This window comes from Vombatus ursinus, unplaced genomic scaffold (genome assembly GCF_900497805.2).
Source record: "Vombatus ursinus unplaced genomic scaffold, bare-nosed wombat genome assembly UNPS02014807.1, whole genome shotgun sequence".
NCBI lineage: Eukaryota > Metazoa > Chordata > Mammalia > Diprotodontia > Vombatidae > Vombatus > Vombatus ursinus.
Window position 1 is genome coordinate 17177626 of NW_020954585.1, and position 6103 is coordinate 17183728.

Sequence of the window (6103 nt, forward strand, 5' to 3'; positions counted from 1 at the left end):
GATTCTAGGAATTTTTGTTGGGCTTATGTCCAATCTGTATTTTTCTTTGAGATTTTGCTTTTAGATGTTTTCAAGTAATTGTTTTCTTCTGAGTTTGTGTCTTTATCTTCCCTGTCACCACAGTAGCTTTCTTCTTTAGTTTTTGTTGTTTTACTCATTTTTTCCAGCCTACTTCTTGACTTTGGACTTTAGATTAGAGATGGGCTCTGCTCACCTTAGGGAAGGGGTGGGGGGGGAATGACTCTTCTGAGCTTTTTTTTTTTTAAATGCACTTGATATAAGTTTTTGGTGCTTTTAATGTGGTGTGATCTGGGGAGAGGTCTGGTCACTGCACTCCTGGTCTGCTCTGGTTTTTACTGAGGTAGTGCCTCTGCTCCTACATAACTGTGACTACTCCTCTTTGCCCAGGAACTGTGACCAGGAACTGGGTAATGAACAACAAAGCTTCTAAAATTAGCCCTCTGGGATCTCTTTCTGACCTGCTGTTCATTCCTCTTGCTGCTGCCCCACAGCCCACAGCAGGGAGCTGCTTCTACTATGTCTTTCTTCCAGGCGGGCAGCCCCCACCCCAGTGTCCAAAGACATCTCTGTTTTTCTTAGCTGTCCTGGGCTGGAAAAATGACTCATTCTGACTTTTTCTTAAGGCTTTCCCACTTAGAATTCTGTTTGGTATTTTCTGTGGTCTTTTTGTAGGAGAACTTTTGGGGAAGCTTTGGTAGTTGTGACTTTCCCTCGGCCATCTTAATCTGCTTTCATCTCTCAGGTTTAAACAAACATCAAAGGTACTGGCTACACGACTTATTAATAATGTAACAAATAATAAAACAGACACAAATAACTAGTATCTGTTGTGATAAAGACCATTGCCAGTATCATTTCTAACCATCTTAATTCTGGAAACACATTCCCATCATTCAAAGTTTTCCAGACAGCAAGTAAAGCCTCTTCTTCAGAATTCTAAGTGTCTGCAAGATGAGTTAAAAAGTTTTTTTTTAAGAACAGAGTTCTCTTAGTCCCTTTTTGTTCTCTCAGTTTCTTTCAATGTATCACAATTAACATTCTCTCCAGAATCACAGTTAAACTGTTAGTCTTCTAATGGACTCCTCAAGTACTGACAGTTAAACTGTAACTATCTAAGATTCCATTGACTCTTATATGTATAATAACAGTATCTATGATCACTTTGGGAGAAACTATTGATGCTGGTGTTACAGTTACATTAGAAAGGACCAAATTAGCAAGGCCTATTGGTTCCCTTCCCAGGCATTAATTGGTCAGAAGATGTTTCTTCCAAAAAATAATTTCGAACAATTTACAAGGGTTTGGGGGTTTTTTCAATTATACTAGTTTAGGTTTCATCAAAGACAAGGTGATATACTCGATTAGTCATTAATGAACATTCCTGTAGCCTGTGAGACCAGTTCCTACAAATGAAAAACATAGATCACTCAGTTCACTGAAATATTGTCATTTTTAGGGTAGTACCTCTCTTCTATGAGAGTACTATGCACTACTACTGTGTGGGATTGAAATCGAAATAGGGTTAATATTGTTTTGAAATACTATTTTGAAGAAAGCAGAATTACTTTTTTTGTTGTTATTCAGTTGTTTCAGCTATGTTTGACTTTTCATGACCTCGTTTGGGGTTTTTGTGGCAAAGATAACGGATTGGTTTGTGATTTCCTTCTCCAGTTCATTTTACAGATAAGGAAATTGGTCACACAGCTAGTCTAAGGTCAGATTTGAGCTCGGCTCTTCCTTATTCCAGGCCTACCACTTATACCAGGCACCACTGTGCCTCCTAAATCTCCTAGAATTACTTTTAATTACTTTTTTAAAAATTAATTTTAATAAAATATTAATTTATTTCTCATTCCAAACTATGATATATTAAGGAACTGGCTTTTTCAGTAGTTGCTTACTGCAGTTTTATTTAGATTCAAATTAAAGTCATTTAGATTAAAAATAGTGTTTTGGCATTAAAATCACCCTATTCTAAGTTAAAGCTGTTGTAGTATCTTCTCAGATAAATTTGTCTTATGATGTGTTTGGGATTAAATAACAGAAGATTTAGCTTCATATAGTGATAGCTTGTATTGCTGATATTTCCCTTGGAAATGCTTTGATCTAATTTTCATCTTGAAATTCTCTTTGAGGTTGTATATTTTATAATAATGGCTTATATATTGCTCATTTTAATTTAAAATGTTAGTAAGAGAGATTTAGCCAAAATTTTATTAGGACACTCCTTAGCCTGTGTTGCTAAACCTTTGCAGTTTACTGAGGGAGTTTATACCTGCCTCTCATCCAATTTCCCAAACCTGGGGGAAAACACATTAGATTTTTTTGAACATGAATCAAAAACAAAAACAAGCCTCCCTAAAAAACTCAAAGGCAAACAGATCTTAAAATAAAAGGCAAAGAGGGATGCTTGAAGCCTGTTGAAAATTAAGTTCATGCATACTGCAGAATATATCCACAGTAGTCATTGAACAAAAAGCTTAAAAGGGAGTTGGGGAGTACGTGTGTGAAAACCTTCCATTTCAAACTTTTTTTCTTCTATCTTTAGTACTGGAATATTTGGCCTAACTTGGCTTAAGTAGACCTCTGTAACACAGAAACAGAGCTAGGTAAGGTGATAGAGTGGAATGCAGTGGAGTACAGTATAAACTAGGCTTATAGTCAGTGAGAACTGAATTCAAATCTAACCTCAGACATTCACTACCTGTGTGACCTTGGATAAGTTACTTACTTCTGCCTCAGTCTTCTCAACTATAAAGTGGGGGTAATGATAGCATCTGCCTCTTAGAGTTGTTGTAAGCATCAAATGAAATAATATTTGTAAAGCAATTATCACAGTGCCTGGCATACAATAGGGGTGATGATGATGATGATGATGATGTTTCTATTGGGGCCAATTGCATTGTAAGGATTTTAAAATCCATGGAGGTGGGGGAGTAAGGAGTGTATTGGAAAGTTTTAGGTCTCCTAATCCCTGTGAGGTCTTTCACCTGCCAGAGGAGTACAGAGCTAGCTGATAGAGGGCCAACCCAGAGATGGGAGGGACTCCTGTGAAAATGGCCTAAGAGAATCAAGGTTCTTTAGAGAGAGACTAATTCAAGGGAGAAAACTGTAACCTATATAGATTTCAACAGGAAAGAGAGGTCCAATGAGGTCATGTGTAGCTCAGCTTCCCCCATATCTCCGTGTGCATACTGGTGTGTAGAAAGGAGTCCTGTCTGAATGGGTGTATCCAAGGGGGTGATATCATTGCTTCCTCTTCCCTTTTCCTCCCAACAGCAAAGTATTCATGTCTTCTTAATTATTACATTTGATGAATCAAAGATCTGAATTAACTGATCGTGCTCTAAACATCAAAATGCTGAGCTAGAAAGGAAGGAATCCCCCATTCCCAACCCCAAACATCAAGAAAATGTTTTGATGTTTAGATAACAAGAATTGTGTTTTACAAATCTGGCTGCACATACTAATTTTTAGTTACCTTTAAAATTAGTCGTGTCTTAAAACAACATGTTATTTTCCAGTAATTCTAATTTCTGGTTATTGTCAACTTTAAACTAAAAGTTAATGTAGATGCTGCTCATTAAAAAAAAATAAGCAAAAGAGAAATACTAATAATTGGAAACAGGGTAGGTAAGGCCACAAATTTCATTTTCAACTGTATGAACATTATTATGCCACACTTTCCTACCAGAAATACCCATTCCCCTTTTTCTCTGCCTATAGAAATCCTCCTCATCCTTCAAGACCCATGTCCAGATCTATGTTTGGTTGGTTGTTGTCTTTCTTCCTCGAATATGAAATGGCATCACTATGTTAGAGTCAAGTTATAGTGTGTCTGACTGTAGCTGATCAGACCAATATGAGCTCAGAATGCTCTACTCTCACAGGTCAGGCACAAATAGTCCATGTGAACCCTTGGGTTGGATTATCTAAATTTCACATCTCCAGTTTCTGTTGAGCTACTGTAATTCTGCTTTGGTCTGCTTTGGCCTGCTTTTTGACCCCTATGTGAGCACTTGCCCTGTGTGAGTTCTTCAAAAAAGAGTCTTTTGGGCAAGTGTAAGTTTGGCATTCAAACAACATGGCTGGCCCATCAGAGTTGCACTCTCTTCAGTAGATTTTGAATGCTTGCCAGTTTAGTTGGAGAAAGGAGCCTGCTGGTGGGTCTGCCTGCCTCAATACTCTTCCTACTCTGGTCCATCCTCCATTCATCCACAAAAGTGATTTTTCCTAAAGTATGGGTCTGATAACATCACCTCCTTCCCCAACTACTCAATAAACTCCAGTGGGCTCCCAATCACCTCCAGGAATCAAATATGAAATCCTCTGTTTGGCATTCATTCAGAAACCTCTGTATCTATCCCTCTCCTACCTTTCTAGTCTTCTTACAACTGTAGTCTTTGACCCAGTGATTTGGGACTCCTTTCTGTTTCATGAACATGATACTCCATCTCTTACCTCTGGACATTTTCTCTGGCTGTCCCCCATGCCTGACACGCTCTCCCTCCTCATCTCTGCCTGCTGGCTTCCCTGGGCTTTATTTAAGTTCTATCTGAAAGCCTATCTTTTACATGAAAACTTTCCCAACCCCTTTTAATTCTAGTGCCTTCTCACTTTTAATGGTTTCCTATTTATCCTATATGTAGCTTGATTGTACATATTTGTTTTCTTGTTGTCTCTCCCATTAGATTGTGAGCTCCTTGAGGGCAAGGACTGTCTTTTACCTCTTATTTTTGAACTGTGCTTACCACAGTTCCTGCTACATAGTAGGTATTTACTAAATGTTTATTGACTGACTGACTATAGGACTGGCTTTTTTTTTTATTGAGAGACTCCAAAGGAAAGTGTGGGAGAGAATAGGTATTAGACTGACTAACAAACTGAAGGGCTATAGAACTGTTGTGCTGACCTCATTGCTGTATACCTGTGAAACCTGGACAATATACCAGCTCCATGCCAGGAAACGGAATCACTTCCATTTGAATTGTCTTAGGAAGATCCTGAAGATCAGCTGACAGGATAAGTCAGCAGACACTGGGCTCCTTTCTCTAACTAAACTGGCAAGCATTCAAAATCCACTGAAGAGAGTGCAACTCTGATGGGCCAGCCATGTTGTTCGAATGCCAAACTTACACTTGCCCAAAAGACTCTTTTATGAAAAACTCACACAGGGCAAGTGCTCACATGGTGGTCAGAAAAAGCTATACAAGGACACTCCGAAGGTCTCTCTTAAGAACTTGTGTGACATGGGAGGCACTGGCACAGGACTACCCAGCATGGCATGCCCTCATCAGAGAAGGTTCTATGCTCTATGACCAAAGCAGAATTACAGTAGCTCCAAAGAAACTGCAGATGCAAAATTTAGAGAACTCAACCCAAGGGTTCACATGGACTATTTGTGCCTGACCTGTGAGAGTAGAGCATTCTGAGCTCATATTGATCTGATCAGTCACAGTCAGATGCACTGTAACTTGATTCTAGCATAGTGATGTCATTTTGGTCCTCTTAGAGAATGAAGGATAACAACCAACCAACCAGCTATCCAAGCTGAATAGACTGCTCATCCTGAAGGAACTGGCATCTCCCAATATTACCTACCAATATCATCTTTGGGTTACTTATGAGAACTAGCTAATCATAGGCCTCCCTATCCCTGTGTTTAAGGCTGCTGAGAAAATTTGCCAAATCTGTTACCCCAATAACCAATCATGAGTGTATGGAAAATGACTAATCATGAGTGTAGAAAAGATTGTCCATGAGCTAGGTTGGTACATTCTGGCCAATTGACACTAAGAGAAAAATATGCAACAAACAGCTCAGGAATGCACTGCATGAGTACTTAGTGCTTTTAAATCTTCAAGAACACTTGAATAATGGAGGTCTCACCAATAAGTAATTCTCAAAAGAAGAGATTTTGATTATGATTATAGGAACAATCTAACCTCAAATTGTCTGGTAGACAAAGAATCATCCTCACATGTATGCTGGTACTTGTATCAGAGAAGGCTAGTATGGGGCCAGAAAAAAACCACCATGGGCTTGGAAGACTATGCTTCTTCCAGAAGTAATGAGGGCACTG